The 11,848-nt window shown below is 41.6% G+C and overlaps 1 long non-coding RNA gene across 1 annotated transcript in view; it reads left to right on the forward strand.

Annotated features, from left to right (window-relative positions):
* Positions 1–2,122, forward strand: part of LOC112820682 (uncharacterized) — a 30,975-nt gene extending 28,853 nt beyond the window's left edge. The window contains exon 3 of the long non-coding RNA XR_003207224.2: positions 1,640–2,122. This is a non-coding gene — a long non-coding RNA (uncharacterized lncRNA). The remainder of the gene's footprint in view (positions 1–1,639) is intronic.
* The last annotated feature ends 9,726 nt before the right edge of the window (positions 2,123–11,848 follow it).

Below are 11,848 nucleotides of genomic sequence, written 5' to 3' on the forward strand. Positions count from 1 at the left end.
AGAGTAAGAACAGGCAGGCCCAGATGAGAAGCCCCAGGGTTGGAACCTAAGGCTTCTGGTCCCTGGCTTGTAGTCCCCAGTCCACTATAGAGCACCAGGGGCCTGGCCAGTTTCACCATTTTCTGACCCAGAATTCCTCTCAAACAACTGTGACTTCCGTGGTCTTACTGGATTGAGGAAACAATCTTTCTGAGGCTTAATGTAAAGATAAATATGTCAGCAAGAATTTCTATTCGGATGTGACATTTGCACATGAAATGATAACCTAAATCCCTGAATTTCTTCTTCCCAAGAGCCCCAGTGGCTCTCTCTAATTTCCATATACGAAAAAATGCCAACTATTCAGAAGGGTACAGAGAATGATTTAATGCACTCATCACCTACATTCAACAATTACCATTTTGCCTTTTTTTTGCTTGGTGCTTTCTTTTATATAATTTCCTGAAACATTTTAAAGTCAATTACAAACCTTAAATAAAGGACAGTATCTTCCAGAACCATAATTCCTTAGTGAAACATAAGAAAGTTAAAGTTTGCACAATGGTGACTTTATATTACGATTTTTCTACATTTATTAGCTGGCATCCTCTGTAAAGCAGAGGCTTTTCTCCTCACTCAGGCCTGTTTGGTCACCCTGAAATACCGTTTCTGTAGGAAAGGCAAGATAAATGTCCACATATTTCCCTTTAATGATCCATATTCCAAGTAAGGAGTTGGAGTAATAGATGCCATCTGTGGTGACAAAAGCATTATTTTAGGGGAAGGAACTTTCTCTTTTCACTGACTGTCATAATGAGTTCATTGTTTGGGGTTTGTTTTTTTTTTGCCAGGGGTGTGGGATTTTTTTAGGTCTCACTCTAGAGTGTAAAAACAAGTTTGTTTTGTTTTTTACCTTGTTAACTCCTAATTACAGTTTTCCATCTTATCCATATTGTGATATGGGACAATTTCATTGCTCTCAACTGGTTGGCAGTACACTTTATGCTTTCCATTTGCTACACTTTAATTACAAATCCCCTTGGGTCGGGCACCTGTGTTGCTACCCATACTTCATTTGATAGATAATTTTATGTGTCAGCTTGACCAGATCATGGGGTATCCACCAGTCACATTTAGTCAAACATTATTCTATGTCTGTAAGGGGAGGTTTTTTTTTTTTTTTTAAAGAGAATAACACTTGTATGGGTAGACTGAATAAAGCAGGTTGTCCTCCCTGATATAGGTGGGCCTCATGCCATCACCGAAGACCTGAATAGAACAAGACTGAACAAGAGGGAACTTCTACCTGACTCTTTGAGTCAGAACATCCATCTTCTCCTGCCCTCTGACTACAACTTACATCCACTCTCCTGGTTCTCTAGCTTATCGACTGCAGATCTGGGGACTTCTCAGCCTCCATAATCATGTGAGCCAATTCCTTCCCTGACTAATACACTTTGCTACCAAGGTGTACCTTCTCATACACATTTCTTTGTGTCCCCATGCAAGCATGCTACAGGATGAGCGAGCCCACACTTAATTTCTCTGTGTTCAAGGCACTTCCCTCCAGACTGGATGAACCTGTTTATACAGCTGCAGCGGCGTGTGAGAGTTTGTGATGCCTCACATTTTCATTGACACTTTATTTGCATTTTTTTAGGTTTATAGCATCTCCTTTCTGCTCGATAACCTGACTGGCTTCATTCAGCAGGAAGTCCACATGGATCAGAGGGCCCACAGGAACTCATGTCCCTCCTCCTCCCTTCCCACCGGCCAGCTCTGTGCCCCATCTCTTACTAGTGAACCACCCTCTCCTGCTTCTAGCCATGTGGGCCTCGTGCTGCTCCTCAGCCACACTCTTTTTGTCCCACCTCAAGCCTTTCCCGTGGCTGTGTGCTCTGCCTGGACAGCCCCTCCCACAGACACACTCAACTCCACGACTTCTCCTTGAAGATGTCTGTGATGTTGTGATTTATAATAAGAAATACATATTTCAGGGGCACCTGGGTGGTTCGGCTGAGCGTCTGCCTTCTGCTCAGGTCATGATCTGATATAGAGCCCCACGTTGGGCCGCTTGCTCAGTGGTGAGTCTGCTTCTCCTCCTTCCTCTGCCCCTCCTCCCTCAGATAAATAAATAAAATCTTAAAAAAAAATACATATTTGGTCTTTGTCCCCACCCCTGACTCAGAGCTTCTAAAAGCCTTGGAATCTCATAAGTGACAATAGCGATAAGGTGTATTGATATTCATAACAAGCCCCTCTCAGCCACACATGAGTTTACGTCAATGTGGTGATTTTTGGAAAGCCCCTAAGGTTGATGGCTGGTTGACAGGGAAACAGACGTGTGATCAGAGGCTGAAACTTTCAGTCCCATCCCCTGACCTCTGGGGAAGGGAGAGAGGCTAGAGGTTGAATCAATTGCCAATGGCCAGTGATTTCATCAATCATGCCTATGTAACGAAACCTCCATAAAAACCCAAAAGGATGGGGTTCAGAGAGCTTCCAGGTTGGTGAGTACGTAGAGGTGCTAGGACAGTGATGCACTCGGAGAGGTCATGGAAGCTCCACACCCCTGCCCACGTACTTTGTCCTCCGCATCTCTTCCATCCAACGGTTCCTGAGTTATACTCTTCTATAATAAACCAATAATCTAGTAATGTAAAATGTTCCTCTTAGTTTTGTGAGCCTCACTAGCAAGTTAATTCAACCCAAGGAGGGAGTTGTAGGATCCGCCAATTAATAGACAGTCACCAGAAGCACAGGGAACAGCTTGGACTTTCATTTGGCATCTGTGGGGTGGTGGGGGAGCGAGGAGGAGCCTAGTGGGACTGAGCCCTTAACTATCTGCAGGTAGATAGTGTCAGAATGGAGACAGTTGCCCATGGTGGTGGAGAAAACACATATTGGAATTTCATTCCCTTATCTTGGCCTCTGGTGGAAATGAGCATAAGTTCATATGACTTCCATTCACACACGTTTTCCTTCTGCTTGCGGTTTTTATATAATCCCCTTGTTCATATAATCCCCTTGTTTCCATCACTTATGGTCATTAGTCTTTTTCTTTAACCCTTACTGTATATTTATTAGATTAAGAGAACATCTTTCCTGGTGATAATCATTTCTAAGTATTCTTTTCCTTTTAATTGCAGTAAAATGTACATAAATTTACCATTTCTAAGTGTACACTTCAGTAGCATTAAAGTACATTCACATTTGTTATGTAATCATCACTACCATCCATCTCCAGACACATCTTTCCTGGCTGTAATCATTTCTTTTTATTTATTCATTCATTCATCCATCCATCCATCCATTTATTTATTTGTTTATTGATTGATTTTTTAGTCATCTCTACACCCAACGTGGGGCTCGAACTTACAGTCCTGAGATCAGGAGTCACATGCTCTACTGACTGAGCCAGCCAGGCACCACTCTTTTTTTTTTTTAAATTGTAGTAAAATACACCACAGTGAAACGCCACTGTGGCATTCAGTACATTCACATTGTTATGTAACCATGGCCACCATCTATCTCCAGAAATTTCTCATCATTCCAAACTGCAACTCTGTACCCATTACACAAGAGCTCCCTATTCCCCTCCCCCAGCCCCTGGCACCCACCATTCCACTGTCTCTGTGAATCTGGCTACTCTGGTATCTCCTGTAAGTGGAATCACACAGTATTTGTCTTTTTGTGTCTGGTGATTTCATTTAGCATAAGGTTCATCCATGTTGTAGTATGTGTCAGAATTTCCTTCCTTTTAAAGGTTGAATAATATTCTGTTGCATGTATATAGCACATTTTATTTATCCATTCACCCATCAGTGGACATTTAGGTTGTACATTATTGGTTTTGATGTTCAGATTGATTTCTCATCTTGGAGCCGTGGGCACTCCTTCAAGTTGGTTCTGAGTTTTCATGACAGGACACCACTGGTCTTTGATCTTGCTTTCTGTGTTAGAAATGTCACTCCTCTCCTACATTCCCTGCCAGAGACCTGAGGTTTGGTCTTTCTCAAAGAATCCCAGGTTCCTCTTAGTTGGTAATGGCATTTAGACACCAAAATATAGGCCTGTGTACTACATGTGTCTTAACTTTCCTACTAGACTCCATTCCATGAAGAGAACAGCTACATCTTACCTTGGTTTTATCACAGTACTTTACCCACAGCAGGTATGGAATCAACTTTTGTTCCTTTAGACTCAAAAAATGTCTTCACTCTTGGGGCTCCTGGGTGGCTCAGTCAGTTAAGCATCGGACTTTTGGTTTCAGCTCAGGTCATGATCTCAGGGTCATGAGATCGAGCCCTGTGTCAGGCTCTGTGCTAGGCATGGAGCCTACTTAAGATTCTCTCTCCCTCTCTCTCTCCTCCTCCCCTGCCCTCCCGCATGCAAGCTGTCTCTCTGAAAAAAAAAAAAAAAGTTGTATTGAGGTATATAATTGACATAGAACATTATATTTTTTCAGACGTACAACATAATGATTCCATATTTGTGTACATTGTGAAATGATCACTACGTTTCTAGTTAACATCTGTCACCAAACGTAGTTATAAAATTTTTTTTCTTGTGATGAGGACTTCAAAGAATCTACTCTCTTAACAACTTTGAAATATGAAACACAGTATTTTTTTAAAGATTTTATTTATTTATTCATGACAGAGAGAGAGAGGCAGAGGGAGAAGCAGGCTCCCCGCTGAGCAGGGAGCCTGATGTGGGACTTGATCCCAGGACCCTGGGATCATGACCTGAGCCAAAGGCAGACGCTTAACCGACTGAGCCAGCCAGGCGCCCTATGAAACACAATATTATTAATTATAGTCACCATGCTGTACCTTATATCCCCAAGACTTCTTTATTTTATAGCTGCAAGACTGTACTTTTTGTTCCACTCCACCCATTCCTCCCCTGGCCTGCAACCACCAATCTGTGTCTGTATCTATCTGTATCTGTGGGCTTGTTTTTTTATTTGTTTTGTTTTTTAGATTCCACGTGTAAGTGAGATCATATGGTATTTGCCTTTCTCTCTGACTGATTTCACTTAGCTTAATGCTCTCAAGGTCCACCCATGTGTTACAAATAGCAGGATTTCATTGTATACAACATCTTCTTTATCTGGTCATCCATCATGGACACTTAGATTGTTTCCATGTCTTGGCCATTATAAATAATGCTGCAGGGAACATGGGGGTGTCTTTTCAAATTAGTGTTTTCATTTTCTTAGAATAAATACCCAGAAGTGGAATTGCTGCATGATATAGTAGTGCTATTTTTAATTTTTTTAACTAAGCTATACGTCCAATGTAGGGCTCAAATTCAAAACACTGAGATCAAGAGTCACCTGGCCTTCCTACTGAGCCAGCCAGGCACCCCTAAACATACCTGTTTTATCACCAACGTGGAGCTTGAATTCATAACCCCAAGATCAAGAGTTGCATACTCTCCCAACTGAGCCAGCCTGGCGCCCCTCAATTTTTTTTTTTGAGGAACTGCCATTCTATTTTCTACAGTGGCTGCACCAGTTTACATTCCTACCATAAGTATACAAGGGTACCCTTTTCTCCACATCCTCACCAACATTTGTTATTTCATGTCTCTTTGATACTAGCCATTCTGACAGGTGTGAGGTCATAGCTCATTGTGGTTTTGATTTGCATTTCCCCAGTGGTCGGTGATGTTGAGCATCTTTTCATGTGTCTGTTGGCCATCTGTATATCTTCTTGGGGAAGATGTCTATTCAGATCCTCCACCCATTTTTAAATCAGACTGTTTGATTTATTGCTATTGTTGCGTGAGTTCTTTATATATTTTGGATGTGAACCTCTATCAGATAAATGATTTGCAAATATTTTCTCCCATTCAGTAGGTTGTCTTTTCACTTTGTTGATTATTTCCTTTGCTGTGCAGGAGCTTTTTAGTTTGATGTAGTTTAGGTACTTATTTTTGATATAACAAGGCCCTGTATCCTCAAGCGATTATTTCAACTGATGCTCAGTTGCAAATAAACATAGAAACAGCAATCTGCTCATCTCTGGTGTCAGGGAAGAGGACTGTTTTGGACAGCTAATATGGCACTCATCAGCATATTGTGTAAAGATGGTCCCTTACTGAGAACTTGAGATTCATGAAGGTAATTCTGGCAATACTAAATTCTAGCCTTTTATGTAGTCTTTAAAATTAAGTTCCTACAAAAGCAGAGTCTGCTGTTTTTATCCTGCAGAATGGCTGTATTGGTCAGGGTTCTCCAGGGAAATAGAACCAAGAGTATGAAGAGTATGTATGTGTACACACACACACACACACACACACACACACACGTATGCATGCATATACTTTAAAAGATTGATTTTAAGAAGTCCTTTTAAATTCATTAATTTTAGGAGATTGGTTTTAGAGAATTGGCTCATATGATTCTGTGAGCTGGCAAGTCTGAATCATGCGGGGCAGTTTAGAGACCCAGGGAAGAGTTGCAGTCTTTAGTCTACAGTCAGACTGGAGGCAGAATTGCTTCCTCTTCTATGGGCCTCAGTCTTTTCTCTTAAGGTCTTCAATTGATTGGATAAGGTCCACTCACCTTGTGCAGGGTAACTGGCTTTACTCAAAGTCTAAAGATACCTTCACAGCCACATCAAGACTGGTGTTTCACCAAACAACTGGGACCATAGCCTAGCCAAGTTGACCCATAAAATTAACCATCACAATGGATACAGTGGGAACCCACTGAGTGAATAAATGCCCAGCTAATTCCTTCATTGACTTCATTCCTTTTCTTTGTCACCAAAAGCAGTAATTTCTGTTTGACAAACTGAAATCTAAATGATGAAGGAAAAATGCCAGCTGCTTTCCCACAGACAGTAACTGTTCCCTGAGAAGTGAGAGTAGAAGAGAAGTTTGAAGATCAGGTTCCCAAGGAGAATCCAAACAGATGGAATCAACAAGATCTATAAAGAACTTACCAAACTCAACACCCAAAGAACAAATATCCAATCAAGAAATGGGCAGAAGACATGAACAGACATTTCTGCAAAGAAGACATATAAATGGCCAACAGACACATGAAAAAATGCTCAACATCACTCATCATCAGGGAAATACAAATAAAAACCACAAAGCCACCTCACACCCATCAGAATGGCTAAAATTAACAACACAGGAAATAACAGATGTTGGCGAGGATGTGGAGAAAGGGGAACCCTCCTACACTGCTGATGGGAATGCAAGCTGGTGCAGCCTCTCTGGAAAACAGTATGGAGGTTCCTCAAAAAGTTGAAAATAGAGCTACCCTACGACCCAGTAATTGCACTCCTAGGCATGTACCCCAAAGATACAAATGTAGTGATCCAAAAGGGCACCTGCACCCCAATGTTTATAGCAGCAGTGTCCACAATAGCCAAACTATGGAAAGAGCCCAGATGTCTATCAACAAATGCATGGATAAAGAAGATGTGGAATATACACACAATGGGATATTACTCAGCCATCAAAAAGAATGAAATCTTGCCATTTGCAATGATGTGGATGGCACTAGAGGGTATTAAGCTAAGTGAAATAAGTCAGAGAAAGACATACGATCTCACTCATATGTGGAATTTAAGAAACAAAACAGAGGATCATAGGGGAAGGGAGGGAAAAATAAAAGAAGATGAAATCAGAGAGGGAGACAAACTATAAGAGACTCTTAGTCATAGGAAACAAACAGGGTTGCTGGAAGGGAGGGGAATGGGGAGATGGGGTAACTGGGTGATGGACATTCAGGAGGGCACGTGATGTAATGAGCGCTGGGTGTTATATAAGACTGATAAGTCACTGAACTCTACCTCTGAAACTAATACTACACTATATGTTAATTAATTGAATTTAAATAAAAAACAAAAGAAAAAAATAGAACACACAGTAGTGATAATCTCTTCCAGTCAACTCTTGCCTTGTGGGAATGTGGCATCTAGGGTTGCCACATCATGCATTTTTGTAAGAGAATCTGGAAAGTTAGATTGTATGTAAAATCTCCAGATTTTTTAAAAGCTGAAATAATTGGGGCACCTGGGTTGCACAGTCAGTTGCACATCCAGTTCTTGATTTCGGCTCAGGTCGTGATCTCAGGGTGGTGAGATCAAGCCCTGCGTTGGGCTCTGTGCTCAGCACAGAGTCTGCTTGGGACTCTCTCTGCCTCTGCCCCTCCCCCCCAAATAAATAAACCTCAAAAAAAAAAAAACTTACAAAAATAAACAGATGCAATCAAAGGACACGAGGTCTGCTGACACTCCTTTCAGAAGCTATAGCTTCAGGGATGCAAAGGCAGAAAGCCCCAGGGAAGGCGCTTCCGCCAGGCCAGGGAAACTTTCTGAGGATGGATCCTGGATGCCGTCTTGCATGGAGCCATCTGGCTTAAGGGGTTGCTGAGAAACCCCATAACCAACTTTATTAAACAGAGTTTATCTTTGTAAGAACCAACAATATAGGGGTAAACCGATGGTCTATTTGTGAATTATTAAGTAGAGCTCCACAGAATGTGGGGCAGAATGGACATTGACTAAATCTGATTTATTTCATTAATTTAATGTATTAATGATTTATATAAATATATTTATTTTATTAAATTTGCTAATCTCATGGTGGAATTTTCTAGATCTCAAAGATTCCACACCAAGCCAGGGATTCTCACCAACAAATAAAAAGGTTGATTCCATTCAGTAGGTTGTCCTTTTGTTTTGTGGTTGGTTTCCTTCGCTGTGCAAAAGCTTTTTATTTGAGTTTAGTCCCAATAGTTTTATTTTGCTTTTGTTTCTCTTGCCAAAGGAGACATATCTAGAATAATATTTCTACAGCTGATGCCATCGACAAAACAAAAAGACAACCTACTGAATGGGAGAAGATATTTGCAGATGACATACACGATAAGGGTTAATATCCAAAATATGTAAAGAACTTATAAAACTCGGGGCGCCTGGGTGGCTCAGTTGGTTAAGCGACTGCCTTCAGCTCAGGTCATGATCTCAGGGTCCTGGGATCGAGCCCCGCATCGGGCTCCCTGCTCTGCGGGAAGCCTGCTTCTCCCTCTGACCCTCCCCCTGCTTGTGTTCCCTCTCTCGCTGTCTCTCTCTCTCTGTCAATTAAATAAATAAAATTAAATAAATAAAAAAAAAAGAACTTATAAAACTCAACACCAAAAAAAACAATCCGATTAAAGAATGAGCATAGGACATGGATAGACATTTTTTCAAAGAAGACGTACAGATGGCCACAGACACATGAAAAGATGCTCAACCTCACTTATCATCAGGAAAATACAAATCAAAACCACAGTGAACTATCACCTCACACCTGTCAGAATGGCTAGTATCAAAAACACAAGAAACAAGTGTTGGCGAGGATATGGAGAAAAAGGAACACTCATGCACTGTTGTTAGGGATGCAAGCTGGTGCAGCCACTGTGGAAGACAGTATGGCAGTTTGTCAAAAAATTAAAAATAGTATTACCATATGATTCAGTAATTCCACTACTGAGTATTTACTCAAAGAAAACGAAAACACTAATTCAATAAGATATGTACACCCTATGTTTATTGCAGCATTATTTACAATAACCAAGATATGGAAGCAACCCAGGTGTCCATTGACTGACGAATGGATAAAGAAGATGTAGGGTGTGTGTGTGTACACACACACAGTGGAATATTACTCAGCCATAAAAAACAAAATCTTGCCATTTGCAACAATATGAATAGATATAAAGGGTATAATGCTGAGTGAAATAATTCCGAGAAAGACAAACACCATATGATTTCACTCATATGTGGAATTTAAGAATCAAAGCAAATGAACAAAGAAAAAAAGAGACAAAAATACAGAACAAACTGAAAAAAAATAGAGAACAAACTGATGGTCACCAGAGGGGAGGTGGGTAGGAGGATGGGTGAAATAGACAAGGGGATTAAGAGTACTGAACGGTGTACTTACCGAGATGAGCACTGAGTAATGTACAGACTTGTTGAATCACAGTATTGCACACCTGAAACTAATATATTATGTTAATTAAACTTGACTAAAAAATTTTTTTTAATTTTGGGGTCCCTGACTGGCTCAGTTGGAAGAGCATGCGACTCTTGATCTTGGGATTGTGAGTTTGAGCTCCATGTTGGGTGTAGAGATTACTTAAAAAATAGATAAAACTAGGGGCTTCTGGGTAGCTCAGTTGTTAAGCATCTGCCTTCGGCTCAGGTCATGATCCCGGGGTCCTGGGATTGAGCCCCGCATTGGGCTCCCTGCTCAGCGGGAAGCCTGCTTCTCCCTCTTCCACTCCCCCTGCTTGTGTTCCCTCTCTCGTGTTCTCTCTCTCTGTCAAAAAAATAAATAAAATATTTTAAAAAATAAAGAAATAAACTTAAAAAAAATTTTTGAAGATACATAAACTTCAAATTCTGGTAAAAGTGGGTTGTCATCTGCATTTGTTAACTCATTTCCAAAGATGTGTCCTTAAAAGGTAGGGCTGGGTGGGGTAGGGGGGGATAGGGTTGTACCTCGGGGCTCAGTGTCCCGGGGAACTGTGGTGATGCTTCTGCAGTCTGGCCCCACACCAGAGTCATCACACAGGCTTTAACAGGGGAGGCCTGTCTGGAGCTGGGGAGGGAGGGAAGCTGATGAGGACCAGGAGATAGTTAAGCCCGAACCGCACCGCGGCTGGTTCTAATTCCAACCCCTTGAAGTGCGGGCTGGTATGGAGAGCCCCAAAACCTCCCCATGGAGGGGCGCCTGGCTGGCTCAGTTAGTAGAGCATGCAACTCTTGATCTCACGATTGTGAGTTCAAGCCCTACATTGGCTGTAGTGATTACTTAAAAATAAAACCTAAAACAAAACAAAACAAAACCCCTGCATGGAAAATTACGAGTATTGGCGAGGATGTGGAGAAACCAGAACCCTTGTGTGTTACTGGTAGGCATGTGAAATGGAACAGCCATTGTGGAAAACAGTTTCACTTAGAGTTACCATATGATCCAGCAATTCCACTGCTGGGAGTGGAGCCAACAGAACTGAAAACAGGGACTCAAACAGATACTTGCGCGCCATTTACAGCACTGTTATTCGCAATAGCTAAAGGTAGAAACAACCCAAATGTCCATCAACAGATGAATGGAGAAGCAGAAGAGGATATATCCATACAATAGAATATTATTCAGCCTTAAGAAAAATGAAGTTCTGAGCGTTAGGTTCTGTCGGTTGTGCTGAGAAAGATAAGCATGGACCTGGGGCTCTGCCTTTATTAGGGTCAGAGGGTGGGGTGTCAAGTGGCTAATGCGAAGCATCAGAGCAGGAATTAGGGCACGGGAAAGTGGAGGCAGGGTCACTCAAGTGGTCAGGTATCTAGGCTGTCCAGGGTTTCCATAAGAGGAACTTCATGGTAGGGAAGGCCTTGCTCCTTACCTGGCCGTTTTGCTCATGGCTGTATCACACAGATGGTGAACACCTCAGCATCAAAAGTTTCATGTCAGGTATTTACAGTACACGCTACAACATGAATGAACTGTGAAGACATGAGGCTAAATGGAGTACGCCGGTCACAAAAGGACAAATACTGCATGACTCCACTCATTGAGGTACCCAGAATGGGCCAATTTGGAGACCCAGAAAGTAGAAAAGAGATTATGGGAGGCTGGGGTACAGGAGATCGAGGAGTCGTTGTTTAAGGGGTATGGAGTTTTGGTTTGGGATGATGGAAAGTTCTAGAGATGGATGTCCGTAACAGTTGTACAATAAGGTGAATGTACTTAATGCCTCTGAATTGTACACTTACAAATAGTTAAAATGGTAAATATGATGTTGAGTATGTTTTACCACAGGAAAAAAAAAGAAAAAAACCAAATCCCAGCTGCT

Source organism: Callorhinus ursinus, unplaced genomic scaffold, assembly GCF_003265705.2.
Source record: "Callorhinus ursinus isolate GAN/ISIS: 27379988/994484 unplaced genomic scaffold, GSC_fseal_2.0 scaffold1, whole genome shotgun sequence".
NCBI classification, from domain to species: domain Eukaryota; kingdom Metazoa; phylum Chordata; class Mammalia; order Carnivora; family Otariidae; genus Callorhinus; species Callorhinus ursinus.